This window comes from Epinephelus moara, chromosome 14 (genome assembly GCF_006386435.1).
Source record: "Epinephelus moara isolate mb chromosome 14, YSFRI_EMoa_1.0, whole genome shotgun sequence".
Taxonomy (NCBI): domain Eukaryota; kingdom Metazoa; phylum Chordata; class Actinopteri; order Perciformes; family Serranidae; genus Epinephelus; species Epinephelus moara.
Window position 1 is genome coordinate 2,641,166 of NC_065519.1, and position 23,560 is coordinate 2,664,725.

The 23,560-nt window shown below is 39.8% G+C and overlaps 1 protein-coding gene across 1 annotated transcript in view; it reads left to right on the forward strand.

The window, feature by feature from the left end:
- Positions 1-2,865: 2,865 nt before the first annotated feature.
- akap6 (A kinase (PRKA) anchor protein 6) overlaps positions 2,866-23,560 on the forward strand; it is a 286,320-nt gene continuing 265,625 nt past the window's right edge. Inside the window, exon 1 of the mRNA XM_050062199.1 lies at positions 2,866-3,147. The gene's annotated coding sequence lies outside the window, so the exon portion shown is untranslated. The remainder of the gene's footprint in view (positions 3,148-23,560) is intronic.

Here is a 23,560-nt window from a genome sequence, read left to right on the forward strand (position 1 = left end):
CTCACTGAAATAGCTTCCTGGGACACCTAATGGTACTGAGCCATGTTTAAGTTATTAATTTCACCTGTGTTTTCTAACTTGACATGTCAAAATGTCTGCTGTGGAAAAAGCCCATAGAGTTTGAATCTGATATGTTTGTGGGGCAAGAAAAAAATCTATGGATCCTTGAAAGGTCATTGAATTTTTTTTTATTTAAATTTTGTCCATAGAATGTGTGGGCACCCTGGAGTTAGCTTGAAGAAAAGATGTTGCACCCAATTTGCCTGCCATCAAACACAGTCAACCAACTTAATGGAACATTTCACAGCTAGTTTGAACATGTCAATCCCAGGATTAGAAATTAGCACCAGCCACCAGCTAAATGTTGGTAAAATATCCAGGTGGCAGCTAGATTTGGTATTGTGCATCCTGAATATTTCAGATCTGTTACTTAAATACAAGTACTAATACCACACTGTAAAAATATTCTGTGAAGTATCACTTAAGTAAAAGTATATAAATGTATTCAGAAAAATAATACTTTAACTGTTAAACTATTACATCATGAGATTTGTTAACCTGCTCCAGTATTAACGTAAAAGCAGGATTTTTGAGTTGCAGTTGGTTGAGGTGACTTTCATTATTAATTAAGAATACTGTTGCAGCTGTATACCAGTTTTAAGGTATACCATGATATTAAAACTGTCAGTTATATCGTGTATGTTTGCTTATCTCCAATATTGAAAAAAAGCAACTGGAAGGAGAATGTCAACTTTATTTGATTTATTTTCCAAAGGGAGACTTTTTACACAAACTTCTATTTTAAAGCAATGGTTTCAAGTTTCATTGATAGTAATAAGTTGTTTGTTCAACCAACAATAATCCCCTGTTTTCATTTCTGTAAGGCTCATTTGACTAATAATTTAATTCTGTAATTATATAATTTTAGATAATATAAGAAAAGACTCTAAAGTACAAGTATCTCATTTTTTTTTTACCTGAGGGCAGCATTTATAGTTACACTGCACCACTGGAAATAATTAACAATAAAGATCAGTCATTAAAAAAACATGGCGATACACCATAAATCTTTATGTGTGATGATGCTTGAAACAGCCTCGTTAAATATCCCCTTCACTCTGAGGACACTGAAGGTGAAGCTAATCACCTTAATGATGGCTGAATTTGATTCAGGTGCGTGTGTTGTACACACTGACCCACTGAGACACATCATGGGAGACAGTTGCCATCAATGTGATTATTTTCACCTGTGCTCACTGTGAAAAAGGTCTGTCTGCTGCTACAGACAGAAATATCAGAAGACGTCATGTGAGTGTTTCACACAGCTGCATTATGTCAACTTTGTTTTATGTTGAACTGTCTGTAGTCTGTCACCAGATGGCGCTGTGGTTTAGTTTAGAAAGAGAGCAACTTTGTCACTGAAGTGCAATGAATCAGGAATGAATATTTTTAATCAGATATTTGTGGCTGTTGTTGGGTTGATTTGTCTCTCTTCCAATCAGATCTGATCAAAGTACATCCACACTGTCAAGATGAAGCAGATTAGCTGTTAGCTGTATTGTTAAATAATATCTGAAGACATGTTATTTTATTTTGATTGTTGCTTATTCAGTCATGAACTTACAATAAAAACCCCTTCAGATTTAAATCGAGAATTTAACTGTTAATACGTCCACATCGAGGGGAAATAAGGAAGATGAACAAATCATTTATTAAAGAAATTATACCCAACAGGAAATCAATATCATTTTTAATTATATTTTTAAATGGAAACGAGGGAACAAAAAACAATTGGTGCTATTTTGATAAGTAATATGAAGGCTGGTGATGATTTGATGGTTTTTAATTCAACAACAGAGTTAAATGGATTTAATTGAAAGTGTGCTAATTGAACACTGTCTCCAAGTTCCCTATAATTTACACCAAATCAGAAATTTAATTTACTGAATTAATTTGCAGTTAATGGTTGTGAATGTTAAGCAGTTGCACTCTTTTAGAGCATCTTAGAGAGTCGTATAATGTTGTGTAACTTATAAATGCTCTCAAAAGACAGCATATCAGTTATTCATTTATATATCTACTTATTAATTAATTTGTGTATGTTTACTTAATTGCTTATTTTACTTGTGTATTGAAGCAGTGGCTGTTTGTAAATTCCTGGTTCCTTAAATGGCCGTTTAATATCTATGTTTTATTTTAATTTCACACAAATCAAATGTTAAAATTTTGAGCTTTTTTAAAATTTGTTTGTGGTGCAGTTGAAAGTGTCAAATTCAATTTAGGTTGAACCAAACTGATATTTCATAAAATGTTCATTATAATTGGCTGTTACAATGCATTGTGGGTGGGTATATTTGCATGAAAATCATAATTTTAAATGGGTATTTGCTCACAAATTACATCATTTTTTTTCCAGGAACCTTTATTAAATTTAAAGTTGCATATTAATTATTTTCGAGGAAATTATAGGTTTAGTGTAGATGTGTGTGTATTGATTGATTGTATTGAATCGATTGATTTAAATATAAATAACTCATTGTCTTGGGAACACACCACATTGTTGTCTCGTTGCTCTCCTGCAGGTTTTCTTTTTCTTCTTCTGCACTTCCAACAGTCACCAGCTGAGGGCGTCGATGGCTTCTTGTCGTCCCTGTGCAGTGTTTTCTCCTTCAGCACAGAAAAAGAGCGAGCAGCTGCTTCTCACATCGCAGCCTTTGCTCTGTCATCCCCCTCCTCCCCCTCCTCCTCCTCCTCCCTCAGGAAGGGGAGCACCACACCCTGCGAGCCAATCAGAGCTCAGCTCCACCTTCCCCATCACATCATCTCAGTTTCCAAGGTAACAGGGCACCCCTCTCTGTCTCTCTCTCTCTCTCCCTCTCTGTTTCCATACCGAAAGGTGCCGCATCATCATCATCATCCCTCCCATCCGTACATCCCACCGTCCCACACTGAGCTGGTGGCTACTTTAGCTTTAGCTTCCTGTCTGTTAGCACCATCTCTTCCTCTCTCTCTGTCTCTGCAGTGGGATTGCCACAACATCAAAGGCACCTCCCTCCCTCTCTCCCCCCTCTCTCTGCATCTTCCACCATCCGACACTCAGGAAGAGAAGAAGGGAACGAGATGGACTAAAGGAGAAGAAGAGATGTGGTATGTACTGCTGAAGCTGCTCTCTGCTGCTCTGTGTCACCTCCCTCCTGTTTTGTATACATGAAAGAGGAAAGAGTGTGTGTGTGTGTGTGTGTGTGTGTGTGTGTGTGTGAGAGAGTGTGAGTGTGAGTGTGTGTGTGTGTGTGTGTGTGTGTGTGTGTGTTAAGCCTAATCCTTCATGGAATGCTGCTTTAATGAGCTGTCTGATGCTAACGCCACCAGAATGATGCAAGGAAGGAGAGAATACGATGAAGAGAGAGACAGAAGCAGAGAGAGGTGACTCCCAGTGTCTCTACCTCTCTGAGCTTTTGTTATGGAGGCCTACTCTGCAGAAGAGCTCGCTCTGCCTGCTGCATACAGAAAGAGGCCAACACCTCTCTCCTGTCTGTTCCCAGTCTGTTGCCTGGCTTCATACTGGGCTGCTTTAAGTGTCTTTCACTGGGTTAAAAGCCTTCGCACATGTGATGGGGAATCCTGCTTTCTGATGTGGTGTTTACCAGCGAGTAAATCTGACCTCATCTCAGCGTTGTTTGGTCTCAAAGTTTTGACTTTGTGGAAATAATGAGTGAAGTTTTAACTTGTTATATTCTTAAAGCAAACTAGTTCTATGATGTGTCGTTCAACCATGTCTAAAGGTAAAAGTGTTTATAGATGTGGGGCGAAACATTTGCTATTGTAGGAAAGGATGGGATGCAGTTATTATACATATGGGGATTAAGATGCACCCTTTAAGACAGTTACATTTAAGGCATTGATGTTGTTGTACTCGTTGGTACACGCAAAAAGTGACAGAAGTAGTTTTGTGAACAAAGAGAGCTCAAGAGAGAAGTTCTCATTACAGCTTTTCCATGGCGGACATTTTTGCAGTGTCATAGCAAGAGAAGTAGAGTTGTAATGGTTAACATTAAAAACCATTTAGGCGAGCTGTTTGCAGCGTCTGGTGTTGTGTATTCTGGCTCCCTGACTTGTCTTAACGGGACACTTCATGGCACTGAGACATTGTTAAAGAATTTTGTGTCACCTGTGGATTTCCTGCTATGACGAGTCAAAATGTCTGCAGTGAAAAAGGTGTATCGTTCAGGTGTGTTAAACAGCAGTGCAGTGTAAAACAGGCATGATTGTTGAATTGTCAGGTGCAGTCACCTCCAGATTGTGATCTCAGGAAAGTGGTGTGGGATGAGGTGATGCTGTTTGATGATGTGATGAGGACTTCAGGTTAGACAAAGTGAGCTGATAGTTGCTGAGTTCTGGGAACACAGTGACGTCACTAAAAGAAACACGAGCAGTCAGAGGATCAGACAGATTGGAAACAAATCTTTATCCAGATTGAACCACTTTATTTGGAAGTAAAACTGAATGTGAGTGCTCCCAAAATGTTGGTGATAACAGGGTTTCCTCAGGTGGTTCATGCAGGGCGGGTTTTGGCTTTGTGTCAAGATGCTCTGATTAATGACTGTAACTATGATGTGATTGATAATATATTTCTGAAATCAGGTCCTTACGCATCTCGTCTATTAATTCATTTAGTTTTAGTCACTGTATGACGGCATGAACAGTTGCCTTACTCATGGAATAAGTTGCCATTACTGAGTGACATCACACATATTCCCTCATTTCCTGAAGTTTACAGCACCACACTGTTAGACTTCTTTGAAATAAGTTTATCTCCTTCTGTTTTAAAGCTCTGTGCTCCTGCTCAGTGTTTACATGTTTACAGGTGACTGTTTCTGATTGTTGTTGTTTCTCTGAACCCAAGTTCTTGAGTAAACAGTGAGACACGTTGTCCTACATTATATTTCTGATATAGTGTCCTACATGCATTGTTCCATTTTATGACTAAGAGGGTTTGTCTTTCCTCCCTCCTTGTTCCCACTCCTCCAGGAAGTAACTTGGAGGAGGCAAGGAAAGGAAGTGAGAAAGGAAGTCATTCACGTTGCCTCAGATGTTAAGCCCTTTGCAGTTTGAGATAATGGCTGTTTTATGTGGCTACTTTCTGTGTTTACTTTCAGTCAGAGTCAGAGACGAGTGTTTGAAATGATTCATACGAAAATGATGTTTGTGTGGAAACCTGTAGGAGGCTCGCTCAGCTCTGACCGATAAATGTTGTCCTCATGTCCTCGTTTACACAAAGAAGGTAAGTGCAAAGTCAACATGACCTCAGACAGACACCATAGAGGGAGGGATGAAGGGAAGGAAAGAAGGATGTGGGGAAGGAAAGGGGAATGTAGGAAAGGAACAAAGAATGTGGGCAAAGAAAGAAGAATGGAGGGAAGGAAAGATAAACATAGGGAAGGAAAGAGACATATGGAGGGAAAGAAGGATGTAGGGAAGAAAAGAAGGTTTTAGGAAAGGAGAGAAGGACCCCGGAGAAAGGAAAAAAAAGACCTAAAGGAAGAAAAGAAGGACAAAGGAAAAGAAAGGAGGACCTAGTCGAAGAAATAAAGGACCTAGGAGAAGGAAAGAGACACAGAGGATGGAAAGAACATAGAAGGGTAGGGGAAGGGAAGAAGGAATGAAGGATGTGGGGAGGGAAAGAAGCACCTATAGGGAAGTAAAGAAGGATGTAGGCATGGAAAGAAGGGTGTAGGGAAGGAATAAAGGACCTATGGGAGACATAGAGGAAGGAAAGAAGGGAAGAAGGGAAGGGAAGAAGAATGTAGGGAAGGAAAGAAGGACGTAGAGAAAAGAAAGAAGGACATAGGGTATGGAGAGAAGGACGTAGGGAAGGAACGGATGATGTGGGGAGGGAAAGAAGTACTTATAGGAAAGTAAAGAAGGATGTAGGCATAGAAAAATGGATGTAGGTATAGAAAGAAGGATGGATGGAAGGAAAGAAGAACTCAAGGAAGAAAAGGTTTTAGGAAAGGAAAGAAAGACAGTGGAAAGAAAGAAGAACAAAGGGTAAGGAGAGAAGGATGTAAGGAAGGAATGGATGATGTGGGGAGGGAAAGAAGTACTTATAGGGAAGTAAAGAAGGATGTAGTCATAGAAAAAATGGATGTAGTTGTAGAAAGAAGGGTGGAGGGAAGGACTCTAGGAAGAAAAGAAGGATTTAGGGAAAGAAAGAAGGACTTAGGGGAAGGAAAATAGGACATGGGAAGAAAAGAACAACATTGGAAAGAGAAGAACGACGTAGGGAGGGAAAGACAGATGTAGAGAAAAGAAAGAAAGATGTAGAGCAAGGATAGAAGGACACAGAGGAAGAAAACAGTGATTTAGAGGAAGGCAAGAAGGACAGTTGTAGGAGGCTTGCACGTGTATGCTCGATATATGTTGTCCTCATTTACCCAGAGAAATCAAGTGCAAAGTCAGCACGAGGGAAAGAAGGACATAGGGAAGGAAAGACAAATGTAGGGAAGGAAAGAAGGATGTAGGGAGGGAAAGATGACAGTAGGGAAGAAGAGGAGCACTTAGGGAGGGACAGAAGCATGTAGAAAAGGAAAGACCGATGTAGGGAAGGAAAGATGGACATCGGTAAGGTAAGAAGGATGTAGTGAAGGGTAAGTAAGGATGTAAGGAAGGAGGTTTTAAAGGGAATATGTTGACATGATTTTCATGTTGCTTCTGAAGGTCAGGAAGTTGTTAGAGTACAGTGTGAGTGGTCAGTACAGCCCAGCTCACTGTCTGCATTTTCCACTCGACAGGATATGATGTAACTACCTCCGGGGCTGTTAAACTGGGCTGAGTGGCTGCAGAGGAGCACAGAGGCGTAGATGTCAGGGGAAAGGCGAGGAAGGTTAAACTGGGTGTAGACTTCTCCTCTTACAGATGGTGTATGGGATTAAATCCATACTGAAACAAAGGAGGAAGAACACTTGCAACATGACGAGAGTTTACGCTGGTTTAGTGGATGATAGATAGACAGTTAAAATCTGAGCTGACCTCTGCTCCTCCAGCCTCAGCTTCATGATGTGTCTTCCATCAGTCATTTTAAATAGATGAAACGTGATATTGGAATTTTCTGTCCATATTCTAAGTTTACAGTAAATAATGCAACTACAGCTCTTCTACACTGGACTGTAAACAACTTGACATTTAATAGAATGAAAAGACTATTTTGTGAGCACTTAATATGAAATCAGTCATGTTTTTGTGTCAAGGACACGTTACAAATCTTTGAGGTCATTATGAATCTGATTTGGATGTTTGGGTTGAGTCTTTTCCAACTTGTTTCTGTTGGTTGTGACAGTTCAGAGATAAATTCATGTAGTATGGTGATGAAGGATTCAATCTCTGCCTGTTGTTCACTTAATGATTATTTTTACATTTAATATAAACGAGTGAAATCGATATAGTTGACTTTGCTGCATGTGAGCAGAAAATGAAAACAAAATGATGAGCAAACTTGTTCCGTGCATGACTAGATATCATTTTATAATTAAACAGCAATGATACTTAAATGACAGCTACATTTGTTACTCAATGTGTGTCTAGCTTCTGAAATTAAAAATCTGAGTATGTTGCTGGAAAAATGTGTGGTTTGTAAGTTTCAGCCACACATCAGGGGTCTCATTTCTAAAACAATGTGTAGGATCCATACTACAAATGTGCGTACAGATAGAAGCTGAAAATGGCGTGGCCAAAAAATATTTGACAGTTTCTCCAATCAGGCTTCCAACTCACCATCTGCATCGCCAATTTCCCGTCTCCAAAATGTTTGTATCATGGGTCAAAGTTTCTCCCATCAAGCCTGTTTTTATAGACACAACTTTTTTTTTTTTTTCAAGCCTCGTTTAGTGCGTATGCAATGTTCATAAATGAGACCCCAGGTCTGTTTCTAGCTTTAGTATCTGGCTAGGTGACGGGAAGCTGGCTGAACTATTTAAAAACAAGTTGCATGAAATTATTTGGCTTCTTCTTTTAATTTAATTTTCTTGTTTCTGGTGTATTTTTGTTTGTGTGGTTACTAACTTTGCCAACACACTTGTTGACTGAAGTTTCCACCCATATTTGATTCTAGAGCAGGGAAAAGATTACCTGATACCGGACAGAACTGTCAACTTGTTTCACTCAGTTTCCATCTTCAGTCTGACATTCTGTCCACTCTTACTGATTTCTGTCAGGGAGGGAGCCTGTGGTGCGCCCAGAGGCTGAGTGTGCACACCATTTGACCGTTGTTGTAGCCGGCAGTTATGCCAGATCTGCTGCTAAATTTCAGCTGTGAGAGCGGCGTATACCTCACAATGACCACATGACCCAAACAAACACAAACAAGTCAAGTGAGATTAGTAAACCAGAGAATTGATGAATGTCATTCAGGCTTAAATAAAATCATATTGTAAACATCACTGTCCATGCAGGCAATTATGTGTCAACTAGAAAAGCTACCGTGGCTTTTGCCCTTTAAGCTGACATTGATGTTTGTTTTGTCAGCTGACAGTGATGTGGTTCCTGCTGGCTGACAGATCACACTTGACTTACACAGTCTTTTGGCCTTCGTCATTACGTGTTTAGCGGTGCACTGAAATGGAGCAGACCCAAACATAATTATAAGTCCACACTGATGCGTAGCTATGCCAGTGCACGTGTTTTGCCAAGCTTGTAAGAGAGGAGCCAAGCAAAGGGAAAACAAACTACAGTGGTGGGTGATATTGAGAATGGTGCTCACCATTGTTGTTATTACTCCTCATTGGTTCTGGTGCATCACTTGACAACAGTATTGATAAAACATCGTTAGTCCTACCTGTGGCACTGATTGGCTAAATGAGTTTCCCCACAGTGCTCATTGTTTGTTTTTTATTTTAACCTGTTAATGTCATGACGCCAGACATATTGGTCATCTCGAACTTAGTGGAATGGCGGATTTAAAGGTCAAGGCAAGTATATAGAGATGGATTCACTTTTATTAACTGTTTTACACACAACCCACTTGCCAGAATAAATGTTGGCATTGTATGTTTCTTCAAACCACTGATAAGTTAACATTTGTGTGTTATTATGTTGCAGAAATGTTAAAACTTTGTGTTTCTTTACATTTCAACAACATTGTGGTTAATGTGTGGGTAGGGTTGACACAACAGCCACCTGGATTTGTTTAGGAAAAGATCACGTTTCGGCATAAAACACCAGCTTGTGATGGTTCTGTCTGGGCAAGAAACGCAACCATGTCTCTATAAGAGCTGCTTTTTGTGGCACTATCCCAGCTGGAAGCACAGCAAATGGTTTTGATGTTTGTTGGTCTGAAACAGTGATCCGAAGGTCTCACGCCATCCTCTGTCACCCCCACCTGCAGATGTCAGCTCATACACTACGTCACCTAAGAAATGTTGATATGATGTGTATGAAATGTGCAAATGTAACCTGTAAATCTGTGGTTTAAAGAAACATTATTGCCAACATTTTCTTCTGGTGACTGGGCTGCTCTATATTATCTGGCTAATAGAGGTGCATGTATGTTGCTTTGAGTAAATGAATGTATATTAAGTCTCAGGTTTGTGTAGGTCATTGCTTTGGTATTGTTAGCAACAGTGTGGCATGACTGTGGCACCAGGGACAGGAGGAAGTCTGCTGTGTGCCAGACAGAGTCTGTCTGCTCCGATGAGACGACCTCCTGCATGTTGATGTAGAAACTGATCTGAAGGCAGTTTGACCAGGTGTTATTTCAGCCAGTGAAACAGTCCGACTGTGGACAAATGCAGAGGAGTGACACATCTCTTCCTGCTGTTTGTTGACGCACTGCTTTGTTCAGGACAGAATGACTGGCATTAATGCAGCAGATTCCCCCGACGCTCTTGTGCATCACTTGGTTAGAAACAGTTAAAAGCCCTCAGCTCGTAGCTTCCAGACCTCACGCTGGTTTCCCTAAAGCTCTTACTTCTGCTGGAAGAAGCAGCTGGTTAGATTTGCATTTTTTAAATTCTAAGTTTAGTATTTTTGGTGTATTATTTTTATTCATTTTAGCTATTTATTTTTTAAAGAACGCTGCTCTCTTGCTGTCTTACCTTTAGCCACCCTCCAGCCATCAGCCCTGACCTTAATCTATAACCTCCAGCAGTTATTCCCTGGTCTCCTGCAGGCAGTTTCATATCTTAGAGGTGGCTAATGAGTGAGACTCGTGCTGGATCTCCCAGTACAGAAGGAAAGACTCCCTCAGGATCATTTGCAATTAGCCAGGAGCGACTTGTGTTTACTCAAGTCAGTTCAGGTCAAGTCTATTTGCAGAGCACTTAGTAAACACATCTGGAAGTGTTTAAAGACACAAATGTTTCATAATTAAAATTTTTCTGCCAGATGATCAGTATTTGTTAGTTTGTGCAGAGAAGCTGTTTATATATTTGCTTTTTTTGTAGCCAGTGAATGTCTCATAGATTAGACTGATAATAATTCACTTAATATATAAACAAGTATCTTTTCTTTAGCAGGTCTTTTACTTCTTCTTTTGTTTTTGGGTGATACAGCTTCATGTGCCTCACAGCCATCTTCTGACAGAGCTCATAGTCTGTGTTGTGTCGACAGATTTGTGATCAACCCTCTTTGTTTGTTGGGTAACGTTAGGATTTTATTGATGCCTATTTTGATACTGATACTGCTTATCAAATACTTCTTAATAATCTAACTGATACCACTCTACATAATGTGGTGCAAAAAATAAAGGCATGACATGAGAACATGTACAATGTTTGCATAAATATCAAGTTAAATTGTTTCCTGAGTTCCCTGTGTATATACATTGAGGGAGGAGCAACGGCCTCTTTGCATATAACATCATATATCGATGCACTGTCCAGATGGAGGTTAGGCAGCTGGAGGCAAAGACTATCAACACTGCACAAATGCTTATGATTTGCACCATTTACAGCTGTTTCAGTCAATGAAATGGGAAAAAAATAAAAGCCACTTTAAGTACTGAAACTAGTAGGATGTAAAGGGGAGACGTAAAAAAAATAAACACCTCCGTCTTCAGTCTGGAGGAGCCAAGTCAACTAATGTCAAACATAAACATCAAAGTTAAAATGTTGTGTTAATCATGCCTCCAGTTGGATACAGGCATTTGGATGCAATTACAATGCAAAAACTTATTCGTATTTTTAGCCACGACCCAGATTTTTAGCAGCGTTTCTCGAGACATCAGGGATCAGTTGATCTCGTAGGTAACGTTAGAAAGTAGTAGCTAAATTTAGTTACTGTTAGCTAGTAATGTTAGCCTGACAGAGGTGCATCCATGCAGAGTTGGAATATAAAAGAAAGTTATACTTAGGCACATTTATTTATCTGGCCAAAAACAAGACAACAGATGTGTTAGTCGAGGATCCAACCACGGCTCAAAGTGGTTATACTTCACTAGACTTGTTCGTTCGTTGGGTAATGTTAATAATATTAGGAGCTTTGGAGGACGAGGTCATTTGTAACGATCATGTCCACAGAAAGCACATCGGTCAAGTTGTGGGAAAAATCACTTTTCTTTGTTTAATATAGATTAAGTTTCAGTGTTCTGTCAGTACCTGCTGCCTGCAGTTTAATGTAGTCACTTTCCTCTATTACCAGTTCACACAGTATATGGATTCATCAATTCCTGCACTGCATCTGAATATCATGTGTCGTAATAGTCTCGTGATTGCAAACAAGCTATTGCCACAAATGTGTGGTGGTGATGTGCCTTAATGCTGCTTCTGTCAGAGGTTCATCTCAAACAATATCACAAGTTACCAAAGAACTACAGTCTTTGAGTTTGTCGGAAGTTAACAGTTACAAACAGTGTTCATAAGGTGAGCCCATCACCCGTGACTACACAGAATGTAAACATGCATTTAAACAATGTCAGACATATTCACCTGAGAAGGGCCGATTTGTCATCATTAGGAGATGGTTAGGAATCTGGAAATACCAGCTATGTTGAAATAAAATAATGCTGCATAGATACTGATAGCAGCAGCATGTGTCCAGGAGCTTATCGATATTTTTGTACTGACCAATCAGGAACTGGTTCCAATTTAGTACCGCCTCTCCATACCCATCCCTAGCTCTAATGATGGTGATGTAGGAAGGAGAGCTTGTTCTATACTCGCTGTGACAGAAGTATATTGCTAGCAGGAGCATGCACTGTCCGAAACCAGCAATCATTCTTTTACAGCCGTCACGGTGAAGTGCATGCTGGTCAGATCTGCAGCCTGAGAGTCTCCTCAGTGTCTCCCTGCAGAGCCGACGCCCTGTATCCCCAGCAGGGACAGTACAATGAGGAGAGAGGCTCATGATGTGCTGTAGTATCAGGATGATACAGCAGCACGGTCATCACACCCTCCTGTTTCAACATCTGTTAGCCAGACTGTCATTTCACACTCAAACAGCTTTAAATTGAACTCAGTAATATGTTTTAAAAGTCTTTAAAGTAGGACTGTATTTACTTATTAGTTGCTTTGATTCCTTGATCATGAATTACACAGACTCAGTCTGTATGAAACAATAATGGAATCTAATCGCTCTGACATCAATAATCAGTATAAATGCTTTTAATTGCAATAATCAAATGGTATTGAATGTACTTCCTCCTCTGCCAGGACACAGAATCTGAACGTTGGTCAGTCTCTCTTACCACTGCCAATTCTACTGCTGCTGTAGTGTTAGTAATACAGCTGCTACTGCCAATATCACGACTACAACCATTTCTACCGCTAGTGGTAAAAATGTTCAGCCTGACATCAGCAGACACATTTTAAAAAGGACTTTAAATCTTTTACTTCCAAAAGTCATTGCAGGAGATATTCAATTTATAGATTACAGTCTAGACCTGCTGTGTATGAAAAGTGTCTTGAGACAACTTTTAACTTGTGATTTGGCACCATATATAAATAAAATGGACTTGACTTTATTATTAAGGGGAGCATCATTGAACACAACATAAAGCTTTGGCTGATGATGAATTGTGGTTTCTAAATTTGACCTAGGGAAATAAAAATAATTCTTGAATCAAGTCAACACCCTTAAGTGTCCGCTCAAAATCAGTTAAACGTTGAGTTAAAGCTCCTCAGGGGGATATTTGGCGGAAATAGAATATATTATAAGATAATAAGGATGTTGTCTTTAGTCTATAATCACCTGAAAATAAGTAACGTGTTTTCATTACCTTAGAATGAGCTTTTAAAATCTACATAGGGAGTGGGTCCTCGTCTATAGAGATCACCAGGTTGCACTGCCACGTTTCCACAGTAGCCCAGAACAGACAAACCAAACAGCGGCTTTTGACAGCCATTCACACTCTTGTGTCGGCCACTGTAGTGAGCAGCCCTAGCCTGGTTCCAGACCATAGACCCCGCCCACTCAACTGAGTAGGCTTGCATCTCTGGTCTGGCATACTTCAATGAATTTGCGATTTATCTCGTCCAAATGATGGACGGACCAATGAACGCCGGGGGTCTAGCGATTAGCCAATCAGCGCCACGCTGATGTCAAGCTGTACGCCGGTGGGTAACTGGTGAGGATAGCAACAATGGCGACCGCTACAGTTCCTACAGACCACATTAACGACGCTATCGAGGTATTTCGCCACTACTCGTGTTAATGGAGGACCAAATTAAGGAAGCTGCTAAACTGGATTTAACGGCGATGCAGCTGGGCGTGCACGACGACAGAGACATTTTAAACGGGCAATGCTCGCTTGTTTTCGGCACCCCCGAGGCATGGATACTAATGACGTCAGATTCTGGGTGAGTCGTTGATCTCTACTGATTGGTTAGGGAAAAATCTAATTCCCTCCCCCTTGTAAATCGCCTTCAATGGAGGCCATGTCAGACTGAAGGTTCTGGGAGCTTCAGTCTGACACTCAGGCTAGAGCAGCCCCTCTGTGGCGAGCAACATTGGAAAAACACTGATTTTTAAACATGAAACAACTTTATTCAATGTTTTTACTGGTTTAAATCAGGGGATGTGTTTGTTTTTGAAGAGAAAGAGACCTCTGTGGATAATTCAGCCCCTGGTAAAAACCTCTTGAACAATGAAGTACCTTTAACTAGGAGGAATTTCAGTCAGTTGAAATCTGCAGTCCTCATCGCTCGATTCCATAAAATAAATCTGACACACTGTTCCTTTAAATGTGACCAAAACCCTCTGACATCATGCTTGTTGATAAGGAAGTATTTACTAAATTTACTAAGCACTGGATAGAACATGTGTTTTGTTTTACAACTGTTTGAGTTTGATGTGAGCTGCTCATAGAGACACATATTTAATACATAACGTTCTCCGCTCACTCTGTTCAAAGCCAGTGTGACGTGTTAATGAAGCTTTCTGTATGAACACTCAGAGATTCAACAAGAGACCAGAGGGCCCCCATCCTTCTCCATCACACAATGGTGCTGGGAACTCAGTCAGCTGTGTGTGTTTGTGTGTGTGTGTGTGTGTGTGTGTGTGTGTGAGATCACCCACCATCCCCCCATGTTTAAAATTGAGCAAATCACTTGCTGTGTGTGTGTGTGAGAGATTGGAATGGGTGGCACATGATGAGGTTCAGGGTTCAGGGTTATTGAGCGCCTCTCTGGAGAATAGATGTAACCCCAAACACACACACACACACACACACACACACACACACACACACACACACTTGAATATGGGGGATGGAGTTGGCTGTTGCATTTGAGTTCATTTTCTCTCAAATCTGTAGTCGGTGACTCAGTTTGAAAATAATGAATTAGTCTCAACTTTCTGCTGACTTGAATAATATTTCATTTTTATCTGTGACTCTGATATAAACATGGTTTCACACAGGGCTGATCGCTCAGTGTAGTGACTGGGGCTGTTGATTGGACATGAACTTACTGACTTAGATAAATTCTACATGACTGAATAAATGAAGCAGACAGTGAACTAAAAGTACAAACATTAATTACCCACACACATAATAAAACTATCACATTAAAGCTTTTGTGCTGCAGCTGGGTTTAAAGACCTCAAGGTTACCTGAAAAAATACTGTGGTCATTTTTCTGTGTTGCTAAAAAAGATGCTCTCTGCAGTGTCTTGGTACTCTGCAGCGATGACTCGTGACTTGGCCTGAATTGCTGGTAGCTTAGCAGAATTGTTGCAAGCACCATGTGTGACCCTGTCTATTTGTTAGCCTAGCTCGATGTTGGTCCACCTTGTGTGTTAGTAAACTGTGTTGATAGCTTGTAATTCACAGGAATGATGAAGCTTTATTACGTCTTTGTATCTGCAGCCGCCCATGAGAAAAATCCAGTTTTGGTTGTTTAGCCAGTGCAGGGCTGCAGTCTTTGGTGGGGTGTATTTCCTGGAGCTTCATGTTGTTGTGCTGTCGGTCATAGTAGGTGTTTCAGACTGAAGGTTTTGAGGACGTGTTTTTCACAGTGGAAAGTGTTTTAGTGTGACTCCCTGCAGCAGCAGTGTTCTTGTCATCTTTTCTCCCAGCAAAATCAAAGTAATGGGAATATTTCCAGCTGCTATGGTAACTGTTTCCACTTTCCAAACTAGCTTGTTGCTTTACGACGTGCCTGCGCAGCACGACGACTACGAAAATCAGTCGTATTGTCGTATTTCAAGTCAGTAGTGATGTGATAACAAAAGTAATGTAACGTGTTGTTTGTTCTTGGGGTAACTGTAATATTATTAGCAAAATTTTATTAGTTATTAGTTCCACTACTTGTTACTGGAAAAAGTAATGTTATTACGAGTAATGCGTTACTGCCCAACACTGATATATCAGCCCAGAATTTCACAATCGGTGCATCTCTAGATAATCTGGGAGATAAAACAAGTCTGCTTCAATTACTGTGGCATTTCTCTCTTTTTCTAAATTTTTGCCTCTCTCCTTTCAAATGCAGCCTCTTCTCTTCTCTGCTCACCCTCCTCTCCTTCAACTGGACTCCATCTTTGTTCTCCCTCTCCTTTTATATTTCACCCTCCTTACTTCTCCCTTCATAATCTCCGTCCTTCACTTGACTGTCCTCTACTCTCTGTCTCCTTTCCTCTAGCATCCTACTCTCCTCTCTTCTCACCTTGCGTCTTCCCTTTCTTTTCCTCTTCTCATCTCCTTTCTTGTAAATCCATATTTCTTCTTTTCCTCTCTTTAAACTTCTACTTTCCTCCCTTGTCTCGTCTCCTTTTTCTACTCTTATCGTTCTGCCTTTTCTTTCCTGGCAGCCTCCTTTGTTTCAGCTTGCTATTTCTCCTCTGTCCTCATCCTCCTCTCAGTATCAGTAACATCTGCTGAGACCTCGGGGTGTGGCACTGAACACTCGGCCTGGCTTTCTGTTTACAACCATCACTCAGTGACAAATAGAACCACAGCAACAGACAAGCCGTTTATTCAACAGCAGCGAGATAAACTGGGGAGCTGATTGAATGAATTAAATTAAACATTTGTTTATTTTATTAGTAAATCAGTTGAATTAAATTACATTTAAAAAGACACCTGTTCAAAGAGCACAGCATCGAGGCAGGATGGCTTTCCAGTGAGGAAATACTCACTGTCACTCTCACTGTGTCTGCATGCTTATCTGGTGAATACAAATGAATATTGTCGCCCTGTTTTCTTTGGATTATTGAAAGGCATTCTGGGGAATAAAGGAAACCTTGATACTTGAAAAGGCTGCATTGAAGTCAGGAATATCCCTGAATTCTCTCTCTGCCTGAGTCTTCCACACTCGGCTGTAGCTGCATGTTTGTTCCTCCTCAGCTCAGCTCAGGCTGCTCAGCGTTTACTCAAATTAGGATTTTCTAGCTCCAGTTGTGACACAGGTTGAGGTGAGCAGGTGATCAAACTTCAACTGGGTGCTGTGTAATCTGACCCTAAACCAAACCCAAATGTAATTGCATGATTGTCTGTGATACCGGGGGATCTGTAGGAGAGAGAGATCCTAAGTTTATCTCTAATTTATGTGGTTGATTCAGCAGTTTTGAACTGAGTGTTCATAAAATCTGTGAAGTCGAAAATGAAACTGTCGTTTTTATACCCAGCAGCACTTCTGCAAGTTGGTTCAGTCAGCCGGTTTCTGTGACAGAGAGGCAGCCAGGCCATTATCTGTGGAAAATAAATTATTGAACACAAACACAAACACACACACACACACACACACACACACACACACACACACACAAATCGACCAGCTATCTGACAAAATGCAGCAGGCCACTCAGCCAGCTCTGAGCAGCAGAGACCACGATGCTGAGCACTGACTCCAGACCGGCAGTTCAATCAGGAGAGACTCTTTTTTTATATTTTTTTAAAAATATTTATTAATATGTGCATATAAGCATTAAACATGTGGAAAGTCTCTGGCGATTAGACCCCATAGAGATGGTAGGATTTAAGGAGCGGTGATGAATCCATAGTCGAATAGGGAACTAAATTGTATATTGAGTAGGACTAAGAGCTATGACTTTACTCCATATTGCCTTTTTATTGATTGTTCATTGTAGTTGGTGAAATCATGTTTTCTCTCCTGTGACAGCCCAGTCACTAGAACAAAATGTTGGCATTTTACGTCTCTGCAAACCAAGAGTACATTACATTTTTATATTTCATGCTTACCATATCAATGTTTCTAAAGTGTTGTAGTTTAAGAGCTGACTTTGTCATCTGGAGGGGGAGGGGGTGGTGGATGGTGTGACAGCTAAGTGAGACGCCTGCCAAGTGGGAGACCACTGTTCAAAAACAAAACCTGTTGTTTTTTAGTGAGTCATCACTGAGTTCCCAGCAGCTTTGTACCCGCTAAGAAGTGGGTCTTTTTAGCAACCTGTCGCTGTGTTTCCTGCGGGGATAGTGGCCTCAAAAACCAGGCATGTTTATGCCAGAAGACGATCTTTTCCTAATCATAACCAAGTGTTATGGGGCCTAAACATACTGTAACCACACATAAATCACAGTGTTGTTGAAACATAAAGAAAGGTAACGTTTATATCCTTTACATGATGATAATGTACAAATGTAATGTCCCAAAGGTTTGCAGAAATGTACAATGCCAAAATCTCTAAATATTCATTCAAATACTTGTTGGTAGGATTTTCAAAAATTGCATTTTGCATTTTAATATTTTTATTCTCACAAATTGTAATACATTTATATATTAATAATATATTTCTTCTGATATTTTAACATATAGTAAAGGAGCTGATTTACATAATTGTTATCATTCAATCAGACATTTTTCCCTGCAGACTTAAAAACATTTTTTTTTTAAAAATTTCATGATTATCTGGAGAAAGAGGTTATTAATATCTAGTGGATAGGCTGAGCACCAGAACATATCTGATTGCTTCAAGAATAAAAAAAAAAAACTTAATTATTTGAAGTGCAATAATAAATTGGTGCTAATTTTCCAAACCTGCAGTTTAACATCTCACCGACCCTCCGCTCCTTCTCTTTCTTTCTTTTCTCTGCTTTATTTCAAAGTTCATGTAACCTCTCTGTCGTCTGTCTGGGTGTAATCTGCAGTCTGCAACGTCGGCCAAGTCTCCATTAATAGGGATTTTTTTAAAGCCCTGTCAGCCTGCCATTTTTAATAAATGTTTATTTAATTACAAGAAGAGATAAAATCAACTCAAATCTTTTCAGTCGGTTAATAAGTAACAAAATTTCGCAACTAAGATGCAGTTAAATCTTATTTGAATTGAAGTATTTACTTCAACTTTAACTTTGTTGTCTCTGAGGGGAAATGTGTCTTGCAGAAGTAAAAAAAACACAACACAAAGATATACACAGCTGATAAAACGACATGTGACAGTGAGAAATACAGAGTATGTTTCGCCTCTGCCGAAAACATCATCAGCCCCCAGCAGTTATAAAGGAAACTACTCATCTTCTTTTAGAATGTAAACTTACAAAATGATGTGTGTGATGTTGTGGTGTAAACACAGAGTGAATGTGAGGTGGTCAGATAGTTTGGAACCTCTGTTAGGAAACAGGGATCCAAATTAGTGCTGGGAAATAATAACCCTGCTGGTTATGAGCGGTGGGAACCTTTGTTTTCTTTGTTAGTTTTAAAATGCATTCAGCAGCGTTACCCACAGAAATCCACTTAGATGAATGAAAATCATATCAGAGTTGTCAAGGTTAAAAAATGACCTTCATCTCCTCCAACACACTGTGTGTGAGTGTGTGTGTGTGTGTGTCTGTGTGATACAGCTTTTATATTCTCTGCTTTCTACCAGTCTGTTGTGTTTTTTGTCTGAGATAATAGTGGAGATAATTTAGGCAGTGTTAAAGGGAAATTCTGTTATTAGAATCCACACAGTAAGATATCATGTAAACATTTAATTCTCACATAAAAGCTTTATTAATTGCACAGTAGAGGGATTTTTAAACAGGAGCTACTTTGAAAACTCTTGTTCTTGGTGCGTTCAAAGACGCTGTGATGTCTGAAACATGATGAAACATGATGAAACATGAAAACACTGCAGTGTTCACTAGTGCAATCTGTGTATGATGTGCTTTGTTGCTGTTGTTTATGTGGTATATGTTTAAACACTTCCCATACAGTATGTTGTTTCTTTGTTTAGCTTGAAATGAGCAGATGAGCAGTTGGTTTAATTAATTTAATGTCTGTTCATTTAAGTTTTTATTATTCTTATTATGTGTTTACACTTGATACAACACACCTCCACATTTTCCAGACTTTATGTTGCTCTGTTGAAATTTACAAATACTTTTTTACATTTTTAAAGCCTCTCCATAAAACCTCTCTTGTTCTCTGCTCTGTTTAAATAGCATTTAGTTTGGGTTTTTATCATGTTACTGTTTGTCTTAGCTGGGTCATTCATGGCTTTCCAGTTTTTTTTAACAGTCTGGTTAGTGCAAATGGTTTATTATTTTGTAACTCTTTTTTTATTTAAGAAACAAAGAACATGAGGTCATCATGGGTGTTACAAAGTCAAATCACAGTACATTTTCTTTCACTTACATCTTGGCATACAGTGTCACACCATTTCTCCCAATATTTTTGAAAATTAAGTAAAAGTAATTTCAAGAAATGTTTTTAAAATTTTTTCCATGAAATTGTGTGTGAACTCTGGTTAGCAGGCTGTCTATCAGCAAAGCCAACAGAAAATAAATGAAAGGACATTTACATCACAAAACATTAAAATTTCACCACCTCTAAATAGATAGTGCTTTGAAATGTGGCACTGGGGCTCTGAGTCAGCAGAGTGCCAGACTAAGAGGAAAGGCCTCCTGTGTTTCGCATCATTTTGCATTTTTTTCTTATAAATGTACCTGTTAGTTGCCGGTTATTGGGTGTCAGGCTGTTGACAGCAAAATGAACCGAAACTGACATCTCCAAAGTGAATCACACCGATCAAATGGAGGATTGTAGCTGTGGTTAGTCGGACACACAGAGACACAGACACAATTTAAAATTTAACACATTTCCCAGACAAAATAACCTGAATGGGAAAACATCATTTTCCTCTCTGTCTCTGTCTCTGTCTCTGTCTCTGTCTGCAGTGAGACATTTTATCAGCTCAGCCAGTTTCTGCAGAAATCATGAATCACACACAGTGAAACAGTGAAACAGTTATCAGCTCTGATAGCACGATGTGGAACATTTCTCATCTCTGAGCGAATCAGCTGATTGGAATTGTTCTGCAGAACATGTGCAGCTCTGGATTTAACTTGGTGTCTGATAACGTCAGCAGTCTGTGCTGTAATATTAATTACCGGGGGGGAAAAACATGGCCTCCACACACACCCTAATGGTTTGGTTTGGTCCCTGCGGGAATCCAGACTGGAAAGTGAAGTATGGTAATATAATATAATGTAATGTAATGAACAAACAAACCACTGCAGAGGAATGGATACTGTGTTGGTAATTATATAAAGGTGTGTCAGCTATGTTATACACACACATGCTGTTGTAATCAGTTAACTAATCAATACATGTAAAAGCCTTGTAGGGATGTATTCAGTCTGAAAGTGATCAAAACCTCTATATAAACAATAACACAGCTTATGGCACCATATTTACATCAAATCTCGCAAGCGTGATAAAACATGCTCCACAAGAACATTCTTCGTTCTTCGTTCTTGTGCACCAGTTCAACAACTGAGAGCTGTACAGGCATCTACGAGCAAGACACAAAACATATGGAGAGGCAAAGAACAGTACCTGCATGTGTACAACTCAGCAGAACGCACACAGAGCTGCCACCACGTGTGTGAGACTGTCTGCTTGATGAGCACCAGAGCACATTTGCGCTCTCACAGGTCTCAGTGTTAGCTTTAGCTTCACCGTCAAAGTTTCTCCCATATTAAACTACTTTACTGTCACATTAAAAGCATCGCACATATTCCAACAACAGAACGGACTACTAAATTGTCAGCAAAGACTAAAACACCCTCTCCTTCTGTGGTTAACTTTAAGTACAAGTAGATCCATGTGTGGGTGTGATCGCACTAAAAGTGACCAGTCATAAGAAGCCCAGTTTCTCCCTTGGTTTCTGTCCCCAACTGTCAAAAGTCAAGTCAATTTGTGCGGGCAGAGTACAGCTTTGAGAGCACAGTGAACCTGTGAGAGTGTAGATGCACTCCAGCACTCAAGCAGACAGTCTTGTGCACATGGTGGCTGTGTGCGTGCTGCTGAGTTCTACACATGCAGGTGCTATTCTTTGCCTCTCCCTATGTTTCGTGTCTTTTTTTACAGCTGCCTGTACAGCTCTCAGTTGTTGAATTGGTGCACGAGGACTTAAAACCTCTCAGTAGCAGGTAACATCTGCGTATCTGAAATAATACAATGTGCTTGTGGAGCATGTTTTATAGCGCTCACAACTAATGACATAAATGTGACGCAGTAGGTCGTTAAAATATCAGGAAAGTTAGTAATATTCACAGGAAATAATTTACTCAAAATTCATCTAAATCATTTGTTTTTGCACAGACTTCCTACAGTTATCACGGTCACTATTCAGGTTGATCCTACAATATATCAGTTGTTTCCATGCTGTCATTGTTATGCACAAATATAATGTGAAACATCTGTAAAATATGTCACCTACTGAGGGGTCATCAGTTTACTCAATCATAGAAGAGGGATCCCTTTAGGAGAAAGGTTGGGAACCAGTCATATAAACAGGATAATATATAATGTAATTAAGTAATAATAATTTGTTTTGTCTGTATTCATATAACGTATAAGACACGTAATGATATAGTATAACATAATATAGCAGTATAATAGAATATCAAATGTAATACAGTATAGTATAATGTAAACTACAATATGGTATAATATAATTTATGATAATAATAATATCACAAAGTACATATTAGCAGCCAATTTTCTCTGTTCCTTTTTTTCAGTTTGATTTTAATTTTTTACTTCTGCTGCTCCTGAATCAGAAACATGATGCAGAGACAGAGAGGGAAGGATTAACGACCAGGAACACAGGATCCTTCAACACATCTTCCTCCTCTGTGATACATTATTCATACTGGGGCTGGGCTGGAGGACCCCTGGGAACCACAGACACACGCAGACACACACACACACAGACCCGCACACACACAGTTAATCCTCTGTGACTGCGGCGTGTCTCATGGCTGTATTTTCTTTCTCCTTATCGACCTCCCCTCCGTTTATTTTAAGTCCCAGCATCACACTCTCCCTCTGACTTTACCAGGAACACACAGCGTTTGGTTTTCTGTAAATTATTTATAACATTAACTTGGCTGTGTGAGCTCAGTTCACCCTGAATTCTGTCTGTGGGGGAGCCATGTGCTGTGGGTGTGGCTAAGTGGAGAGCTAGCTGTGGTTGTGAGGTGAGGCTGGCAGCATCATCACAGGAGGGTGTCGTACGTTGTCATGGAGAAAGTGCAGATGAACGTTAGGGAAAATTGTTTTTATTCCCCCCCTAACAATTTGTTGTTTTAAAGAAAGCATTTGTTAAATTATTAACAACCTTTGTTATTAGTGCACAAAAGTAAAAATACACCATAAAAGTAAGCACAAAGAGCACAAAGTAAATTTACAGTCAGAAAGTTCACTAGTAAGGACCACAGCACAACAGTGTGATTTTAAAGGGGAAATCCGAATGAAAAATGTTTTTATTGCCAAGTAGGTTTGCACATACAGTGAATTTGTCTTGGTGATTTGGTGCAGACAGACTGGAGACTTGATGTAAATATAGACAGAAAATATAAAAAAAAAGAAATGTGTATAAAAATCAGTTTTTAAAGTGGTAGAACAGTAAAGTGTGTGCAGGAATGTGCAAAACATTGACCAGGGGATGTGCAAACGTTCACAGCATGAAGTATGAAGAACAAAGAATAAAGAATAAAAAGTATGTGCATGTGGGGAGATGGTAGAGATGTGCGTTAATGTAATGTGAAGTATTGGATGAGAGGGAAGAGAGATCAGGAAGCAGGAAGTATTGGACACAGAGAATGGATGAGTGGATGTGATGGAGGGATGAATGTGGAAGTCGTCTGTTTAAAGCCGGATGTTTTGGAGTCACTGGAGCCAATTACAGGCCCC